Source organism: Portunus trituberculatus, chromosome 43 (assembly GCF_017591435.1).
Source record: "Portunus trituberculatus isolate SZX2019 chromosome 43, ASM1759143v1, whole genome shotgun sequence".
In the NCBI taxonomy this organism is placed as follows: Eukaryota; Metazoa; Arthropoda; class Malacostraca; order Decapoda; family Portunidae; genus Portunus; species Portunus trituberculatus.
Window position 1 is genome coordinate 5,166,671 of NC_059297.1, and position 10,000 is coordinate 5,176,670.

At 37.8% G+C, this 10,000-nt stretch overlaps 1 protein-coding gene across 1 annotated transcript in view; it reads right to left on the bottom strand.

The window, feature by feature from the left end:
* LOC123518257 (CB1 cannabinoid receptor-interacting protein 1-like) overlaps positions 1 to 10,000 on the bottom strand; it is a 150,597-nt gene that overhangs the window by 90,272 nt on the left and 50,325 nt on the right. The gene's annotated exons all lie outside the window — the stretch shown is intronic.

Genomic DNA, 10,000 nt, shown 5'->3' on the forward strand with positions numbered 1-10,000 from the left:
CAAGATTGGAAAGAGGAGCATCCATCCTAAAGTGCGCTCTGCCAGCCATTGAAACCTGAGCGGGATGAACTCGCGTCGTGACAAGTGGCAAATGTTATTCAGTCTCGATCACCGGAAGTCATTGTGTCATCTTGGGGACAAAAGGAATGAGTATTTGTATAGAAAGTGCCTTGACTCGCTGTATGGAGGAAAGGAGAGCAAAATAAAATGGTTCAGGGTTCACCGTGAGGGCCTTCGAATGCCAACCGAACATCTGGGTTCATTTTCGTTATTGCATTATTCAGAGGCGAGGCCATTTTGCATACGTTGTGCTCTCGGGTCCGCAATTGCTTCGAGGCGGCGTGTTTATCGAGGCGCTGCAGTGACGGTAAGAAGAACGAATGAGGCGGTGATGGAGAAGTTGGGGAAGAGGAAGCAATTGATAAGGACAGTAAGAGGGAGACACTTAAAATTCTTTGGCCATGTGATGAGAAGAGAAGGACTGGAAAAACTTATTGTAACGCGAATACCGAAAGGAAAAAAAAATAGAGGAAGACCAAGGAAAAATACGTTGATAGACTGCTTTAACCCCTTCAGTACTGGGACACATTTTTTGTCTTAAGATTTGTGTAAGATTAGACCATTTTATTTACATTGGGAAGGATCTATGTAGGTCAGAAAATTAATAGCCACAATCTTCACTATCATAATCCCCCACATGATTTTCTGAAGCTGTATAAAATCACCAAATAGTAAGCAGAATGAATATGAAAACGCATCATAGTACTGAAGGGGTTAAGTTGATGCCCGATGCAATGACGCGTGTGGAGTTTTATTTATATGTAGGAAAGAGAGCCAGCCATGGTAAAAAAAGATTTAAAAAAAGATGAAAAAGGCCCACTTGAGTTATCCAGAGCTACGTTAAACAGATGCAGACAGAAGTAGTGCTTGGCTGCCAATGTCCTGGAGGGTACGGCGCAGCGGTGAGGTGAGATGAGGTAAGGCAATGAAGTGCTAGGAAAGTAATCACGTCAACTAGAAATAAGATTAAAAATACTAACGTTTTGGGTATAAAGTGCCTGGTATAGTAAAGTTAGTGTAAATATAGAACACAACGAGCCAAAATAAAAGTAATATTCTTCATCCAACGAACACAATACTGAGAGACGGAAATGTGGCAAGGAAAAAAAATGAAGGTGGAAGGAACTGAACGGAAAATATAAAAGGATATTAAATAATGGAGGTAAATTGGGAGAAAATAATATGAATGAGAGTAAAATGAAGAGAGGAAATGGAAATAGGAGTATAAATGTGGAGGCGATGAAGGGAATAATGTATGTGTAGTTTAAAGTAATGTACATAATTCTCTCTCTCTCTCTCTCTCTCTCTCTCTCTCTCTCTCTCTCTCTCTCTCTCTCTCTCTCTCTCTCTCTCTCTCTCTCTCTCTCTCTCTCTCTCTCTCTCTCTCTCCAGGAATGACTTTGCTTACATTATTATTACATTACATTACTACATCCCTTCTAGCACAGTACATTATTACACACACAATTTCCGGAGCCTCTCGAACGCCTCCTCTTCATGGCCAGCACACAATGTCTCAGTGTCAGGTCTCGCAACTGCAACTTTATCGTGAGTGTGTGAAGTTTGCTTTAATATCCTTCGCAGAACTTGTAGTGCAGAGACCTTCACTCATTCTCTCTTATATTATATGCTCTCTATCTATTATCAGTAAGTCTTGGGTTGTGTTTTCCTTGAACTAGAGCTGTTACTTCTATTTATTTTCTTTTCACTACATTACTGAAAGCACTTACTTTTTTTGTAGACTATAGGAAGGGTAAGTCTCCATTTATTCTCTCTTATATTTTGTGCATCTATTTTCAGCAAGTCCTCTCGTCTTGCTCATACCTAAACTGTTACTTATTCCTCGTCACACACTGAAGACAGGAACCTACCACTCATTCTCTCTTATAAATATTTTCTAGGTCTACTGTCACCGAGTCTTGATTTGCATTTTTCCTCTTATGTTATTTTGAACCTTAATCATTGTTTTCCTTTTCCGTGAAACGTTGAAATAATTTACTGTTATGCAGACCAGAGAAGGCACACAGCTCCACTAGTTCTTTCTTATCAGTGTTCTCAATATGTTATCACTGTTTCTTGAATTGTATTTTTTTCTACAGTTTGTCTGAGCCACAATATGTTTTTTTTTTCCTGTTTCACTGTCGATACACCGAAAAACCTGATGACGTTAACACTAGAAAAGAGAGAAAAGAGAGAAACCTAAAACTCATTCTCTTTTATGTAAATCATTATCCTCTATGTCCATTTTTCCTCCTGCGTTGTTTTGAACCTTGATTATTGTTTTCCTTTTTTCGTGAGACGTTGAAATAGTTTACTGTTATGCAGACCAGAGAAGGCACACAGCTTCACTAGTTCTTTCTTATCAGTGTTCTCATTATGTTATCACTGTTTCTTGAATTGTATTTTTCTTACAGTTTGTCTGAGCCACAATATATTTTTTTTTCCTCTTTATCTGTTGAGGCACCGAAACAACCTGATGACATGCAGACTACAAAAAGAAGAAACCTAAAACTCATTCTCTTTTATGTATATCATTATCCTCTATGTCCATTATAAGCACACTTTCCATCAATATCCCCTTCCAGTATTATATAAACCAGAACTATCATTTTATTCCTCGTTTGACCCTAAATAACCTCACCGATCTGTACACTACATATAGAAAGCAGAAACAAAACACCGCCACTCATTCCCTCACCAACACACTCTCCAAACACCTACTTATTCTCAACTTACCCTGACTTGCAACGCTCCTCTCTGTGTCACCCAAAGCTACAGTAACTTCAACCCTTATTCTCGTCACTCACTACATTCAAGTCAGCTGTTCATGCCGTCTACATTCACCACATACATTTGATGCTGCCAATAGGTACAGTGCATTCAGCTGCTACTCCCCACGCTCGTTCGCCCCCTCTTCTCTCCCTTGTTGGTTAGCGGAAGTTGGAGTCCTTTGTATTCCCCGCCGCACACCAGGTAACCGCGTTGTGGCCTAAAAGTTTCCCTGTTTTTCGTGTGACCTGTGCGCTCTTTTGCATGATTTTATTTATCTGTTTGTAGTGGTCGTCGTCCTCCTCACTGTCTCTCTCTCTCTCTCTCTCTCTCTCTCTCTCTCTCTCTCTCTCTCTCTCTCTCTCTCTCTCTCTCTCTCTCTCTCTCTCTCATCATTTTCTTCTTTTTTTTCTTCGTCTTCATCTTTCTCTTCTTCTTATTGTTGTTGTTGTTGTTTTTGTTGTTGTTGTTGTTGTTGTTGTTGTTGTAGTTGTTGTCCTCGTCCTCCTCCTCCTCCTCCTCCTCCTTCTCCTTATACTACTACTATTACTATTACTACTACTACTACTACTACTACTACTACTACTGTGCTATCCAATTTCTCCCCCTAATAGTTCAGATTGTAATAGTTACCCAAACAGCACAGTAAGAACGTCAGTGTCTATTGCTGATATGGAATTCCTTTGTATTCCTTCGTATTTCTCTTAATCATTCATTTTTCTCCGAGTAGACACCCCACTTCCTCCTCTCTCCACCCATCCTCATCCCTTTTTCTTTCCTACTCTTAATGCTCCTCTCATCTCGCATCCACTTTAACTCTTTTACACTATGAACCAAACCCCACTGTCTTCTCCCCATCCTTCATTCCCTCCTCTCCCTCGCTCTTCCCCATAGCTTCATTCGTCGCTTGGAATATTAAGAAGTCGAGGTGAAGGTGAACATATGGTTAGTACATGTTGTCTTTGGGGTGAAGGAAGTGTGAGGGACATGAAGGGAGCGACGTGAGTAAGAGTAAAGATGCTGTAGTGAAAGAGGAGCAGAGAATGAGGATGAGATGAGGAGGAAGACGAGAGGGAAGGTCTAGTGAGTGAAGTGGACAGGAAAGAGAAGTTGTGATGGGGAAAAGTGTGTCTTTGCAGAGACGTAATGAAAAGTGGAGGTGAAGGGAATGGAGATGAATTGTGGCGAGGCTGGTGATGGTGGTGGTTGAGAGGGGAAAAAATTAGGAGGATATGGTAGGAGATATGTAGAGGAGAGGTGTGTGTGTTACGTTTAAGCTATAATTAGAAAGTATATGAATAAAAAAGAATATATTGTAACATGCGAATTATTATCATTATTATTATTCATTGTTATCGTTATCATTATCATCACAATCATCTATGCCAACCACTCCTCATCCACTACAAGAATAAATTGTTGGTGTTATTTTTATTCGTATTTTTGTTCCAGTTTATTCAAGCGGATTTTTTGTTTTGAACTTGTCTCCACCTTTTTTAACGTTTTTCCCTGTCCATCCTTCACTCCTAACTTTTGTTGTTATTCTCCACGCCAGACTGTGAGCACATTCGGAGTTTTGTGTGTGCCATGATATTCTTTCGGCATCCATTTGTTTTGGATAGTAGCTATATCGTCTTTCCAACCTGGGATTCTTTCTCACTCCATCATTCTCTTTCCTTGCCTTTCTATTCTCTTTTTTTTTTTTTTTGGTTCGACGTTATCTTTTTATTTGGTTTATATATTCATTCATTTATCTATTTTCTATACTAATGATATAACTCTTATCCATTTGTTATCACTCATGTTTTTTAATAATCTTATAACATGTGAGGGCCAAGTGGTTGTAAAGCAATAAAAACAAGTGAGATTAGTTGATATCCTGTTCACTATTTGACAGATAGTGAAGGGGAGCATGATACCTGAGGAGCTTTGGGCACCCTTACCGTCACTAAAGAATATTATGGATTACTGTTATTAACACTCAGAGATGTGCTTTGAAATTGCACTCAGAATTTGCACTAGTTAAAAGAGTAAGAAAAAGAAACTTGATAGAAGCTATAACAGGTCGTCGGACCTACCCGTGGCAGTCCTTGTGTGAACAAAACTACCTAATTCCACCTGTCATCCTCATCCATAAATTTAGCTAATCTTCTTTTGAAACTCTCTTTTGACCCAGCATTAACAACATCATCACTGAGTTACTGAGTCACTTCCACTCATCTACCACTGTAGTAGAGAACGAGTTCCTTCCTATTTCTTTTCCTAAACCTGACTTTAAATGAGTAAAATAGATAAACAAATGAATAAGGCAAAACGTTCAGAAAAGTCACGATCTTTTGATGCGAAGAACTTAATTTCTTTTTTAATTTTTACTGTTTTTTCATTTATTTACTTGTTTATTATATTTTGTTTTATTCTTGTCGTCTCATTTGCAGGTGGTGCCAATAACCGAAGTTAATATGATGCCTTAACCAACCATAAATGTCAGTAAATATCAACTAGTTTCAATATTGTACTGTTTACTGTATCAACATCCTTCATTATTCCAGCCTAATCATTGTCACTATATCTCATTTCCAGCGGAGAGTAATACGTATATCTTAATTTTTGCCGCTTTCATCCTAACCATCACCACTATACCACCATTTTAAAGTATATTCCATGTTGTCACCTTCATCTTCTACTGCTCTACTGATCCTGCTAACTGTATGCCTCCCCTCTTCCTGCGCGGCCTCGCTGCATAAGGCTTTCTTCTTCCTCTCATCCCTATTCTGTCCAACCCTCTAATACAAGATTTAACCAGTATTCTCAATGATTCATGCCTTTCAACTCTGGAGCTCCCTGCCTGTTTTTGTATTTCCATCTTCCTATGACTGGACTTCTTTTAAGAGGGAGGTTTCAAGACATTTTCAAGACATTTGATCTTCTGGCGAATTCCTTTAAAATCTTTCAGGGATCTTGCAGTTTCAGTGTGCCTTTTCTTTAATATTGTGTTGCCCTTGACAGGTGTCCCTTTTGCGTTAGAAAAAAAATCTTCACCTTCACTCTTTCACTGATTACGTCACAACTCTTAGAAACTCTGTCATTCTATCGAGTCACAGCTGAACCTTTTTCATTCATGCTAATTTCGATCGAGTCTGACATAAGTCCATTGTGTCTAATCTTTGTGATCCCAGAGACTCAACCCTTCCCTCTGTTCTTTCATTGCTCGTAATTCCCTCCCGGCTGATCATGCGTTGTCCTCAGAAATGGCCATTATTCATGTCAATCCATCAATAATTCTGTCCTATATGATTGATACACACATACACACACACACACACACACACACACACACACACACACACACACACACACACACACACACACACACACACACACACACACACACACACACACACACACACACACACACACACACACACACACACATTCACAGAAACCAGACTGGATCCCGAACTTGCAGCGCTGTATCAACTACAAGGGTACAGTCAATTTATAAATTGTAGAAACAGGTATGGAAGTGGAGTAGCCTTATATATCAATGATAAATTTAGATGTTATGTTGTGGATGACATATGTTTTATTGAATCTGACATAGAAACCATATCAACTCATATTAAATCTCTCAGCAACACCCCAAATTATGTTACTGCAAGAAAATTTACAACCATATCACTAGAGAATTTCAACAGTGCTATTTCAGAACAAAATTGGTCTAACGTAATGCAATCCTCATGTTCAAATGAAAGTTATAACGCGTTTTATAAAAACTTTGCCTCGCTCTTCCAACAATATTTTCCTTCAAAACTCATTCGCGTTGACAATAAACATGACAAAAGTCCCTATGTTACACCAGCACTAAGGAGAAGTATTACTGAGAGGAACCGGTTGGAAAGATTAGCAAAGAGATGGCCTCTAACATATAGGGAAACTTATAAAAAAATATAGGAATCAATTAACATCAACATTAAGAGCTGCTAAGAGAAAATTTCATCAAGACCAGATAAGTGCCAACCAGGGAAATCCAAAATCTCAATGGAAATTGATTAACAACCTCTTGGGTAAATCTAAATGTACAGCAAGCTCAAAATCCATTGAACTAAAGCCAACAAAGTCAGATATCCCAGATGCATTTAACAACCATTTCCTTAGTCTTGGTAACAATTTAATAGACAATAACGATTCATTCACACAGTACCTCCATAATTCTCCGAACTTCTCAGTGTACTTCTCTCCAGTGGATAAAGAAGAAATAGAGCGCTATATAAAGAATTTAAAACCCACTGCCCCAGGATACGATGACATTCCATCGATAGCAATTAAACATGTTTCACCTCACATTGCCCCACCACTAGTGCACATCATAAATTCATCATTTAGATCAGGTGTATTTCCTCAAAAATAAAAAGTTGCAAAAGTTGTCCCGATTTATAAATCAGGAGATAAGAGAAATGTAAACAACTATCGTCCTATTTCTATGCTACCAATTTTCAGTAAAATATTTGAAAGAACCATGTCCACACGGCTTGTTAAATTTTTAAAAGAAAACAATTTACTTACAGAAAGTCAACATGGTTTCCGTAAAAATCGCTTTACAGAGTCAGCATTTTTACAATTTGTCAGCAATGTTTACAACTGTTTAGAACAAAAGCTTTATTCAGCAGGGATTTTTTTGGACTTATCTAAGGCATTTGATTCATTGGATCATAAAATACTTCTCACATAATTAGAAAATGTAGGTGTTAGAGGTGTGCCACTTCAGCTCTTCTCCAGTTACCTAAGTAATAGATCTCAATTTGTTTTTTTGCAACTCAACTACTTCTAATCACAAACAAATAACAAAAGGTGTTCCACAGGGATCTATACTAGGCCCTATATTATTTTTGGTATATATCAATGATATTGTACATGCTAGCTCCAAATTTAAGTTCGTCATTTATGCAGATGATACAAACTTATTAATAGCAGAGAAAACATTGAAAAGCTTGCATGAAAATCTAACATCAGAATTACTTCTTATAAATCAGTGGATGAAGGCAAACAAACTAATGCTGAATATAACTAAGACTAATTACATCCTATTTCAAAACCGATCATTAAAATATGAAATTCCTCCTGTAAAATTAAATGACAATTTGATACATAAAGTCAATCATACAAAATTTTTAGGCATTCACATAGATGAGAACTTGAATTGGAGCCATCACATAGCATCTGTAAACCTCAAATTGTCAAAATTATGTGGAGTGCTGTACAGGGTTAGACATCAACTCACAAAAGAGGCACTAATGTCAGTATACTACACTCTCTGTTATCCGCATCTCATGTACTGTGTATCTGTCTGGGGATCCACTTGGCCGTCTTTCTTGAAATAAATAACTATTACCCAAAATAAAGTAATCAGATGTATGTTTTTTTATGGGAAAATATGATTCTACTAGTCAAGTATTAAACACAAACAAATTGCTTAATTTCACTTTTATTCACAAATATTTTCTACTACTTTGTATATATAAACACATAACTTTGTATTCTGGAAATACCATCCTTTTTAGTATTGCAACTAATGTGTACCATACTCGAGGCAACATTAACAATTTAGTTTGTCACCCATTCCGCACCATCCTTTATAAAAACAGTATAATGTACATCGGTCCTCAAATATGGAACACTTTACCACATCATATCAAACAAGACCTTGATAGTATTACCATCAGTGATTTCAAAAAAGAGAATAATAAATCACCTTTGTTCTCTCCAAGCCACAGGAACATAACATATCATACACCCATAACTTGTTATGTATCAACATGTAAAGCTATCGGTACATGTGTAAATTATTGCACTGTGTGTTATAATACATTTGTTTTGTATGTGTATATGCGAGTGTGTAATATATCGTATGCCACAATAATTAATATTTGTGTATATGTAGGTGTGAGAGTGTAACCTACTGTGTAGGTTAAACAATTAAAATTATTATATAATATGTGTGCGTATAACCTATTGTTATAATAGTGAATCTGTCTGCCATGGAGTCCTGGCTCGGCAGACTGTGCCATTTATTCTGTTCATTAAGATAATCAAATGTTGTAATTGATTGGCAATAAGCATATGAACTTGAACTTGAACACACACACACACACACACACACACACACACACACACACACACACACACACACACACACACACACACACACACACACACTCTCTCTCTCTCTCTCTCTCTCTCTCTCTCTCTCTCAATTATTGCTATTTTTTTCTATTTCCTGATGTATTTACTCTGTATCGATGTATCGATTTATTTGTGTAGTTTCCTTCCTTCCTTCTTTCCTTCTTTCATTCATTAATTCGTTCCTCCCTCATTCTCTCCTCTCTCCCTCCCTTCCTCCTTTCCTCCCTTTTTATTCCTCTCCTCCTTTCTTTGCTGCTTTTCCTTTCAATTTTTCCTTTTACCATAGTTTCATTCGTTCATCCATTCACTCATTCATTTATTCATCATATTTCACTCTTATTCAAAAGCAAATCCACATCCCGGTACGTGCATGACTACTTCTGCATTTTTCATTTATTGCAAGACCGATGCTTTACACAGTGGGAAATAAAAAGCATGCATAAAAAGATCCAATATACTCGATACTACATTGTACGGAGCGACAGTATTCTAATGTCTCTCTCTCTCTCTCTCTCTCTCTCTCTCTCTCTCTCTCTCTCTCTCTCTCTCTCTCTCTCTCTCTCGTCTTGTTCTGCCTCCCTATGGATATATTTTAATCTTGGAACTAAGTAAATACGCTTTGGGCAAATTATGGAGCCAGTGATCGACCCAGAGAGGGAAAGAAGAACACCTGAGAGAAGATTTATAGATGCAGTTAAAGAAGACAGGATTGTAGTGGTGGTGACTGAAAGACCCATGACACACACACACACACACACACACACACACACACACACACACACACACACACACACACACACACACACACACACACACACACACACACACACACACACACACACACACACACACACACACACACACACACACACACACACACCAAAGTTAAACGATATATATTCATCTTTTTAATTTTTACTTCTCTCCCTTCCTTTCAAAAAAAATACTAGATTACATTACCATTCTGCACACCACCCTCCCTCCCTCCTTC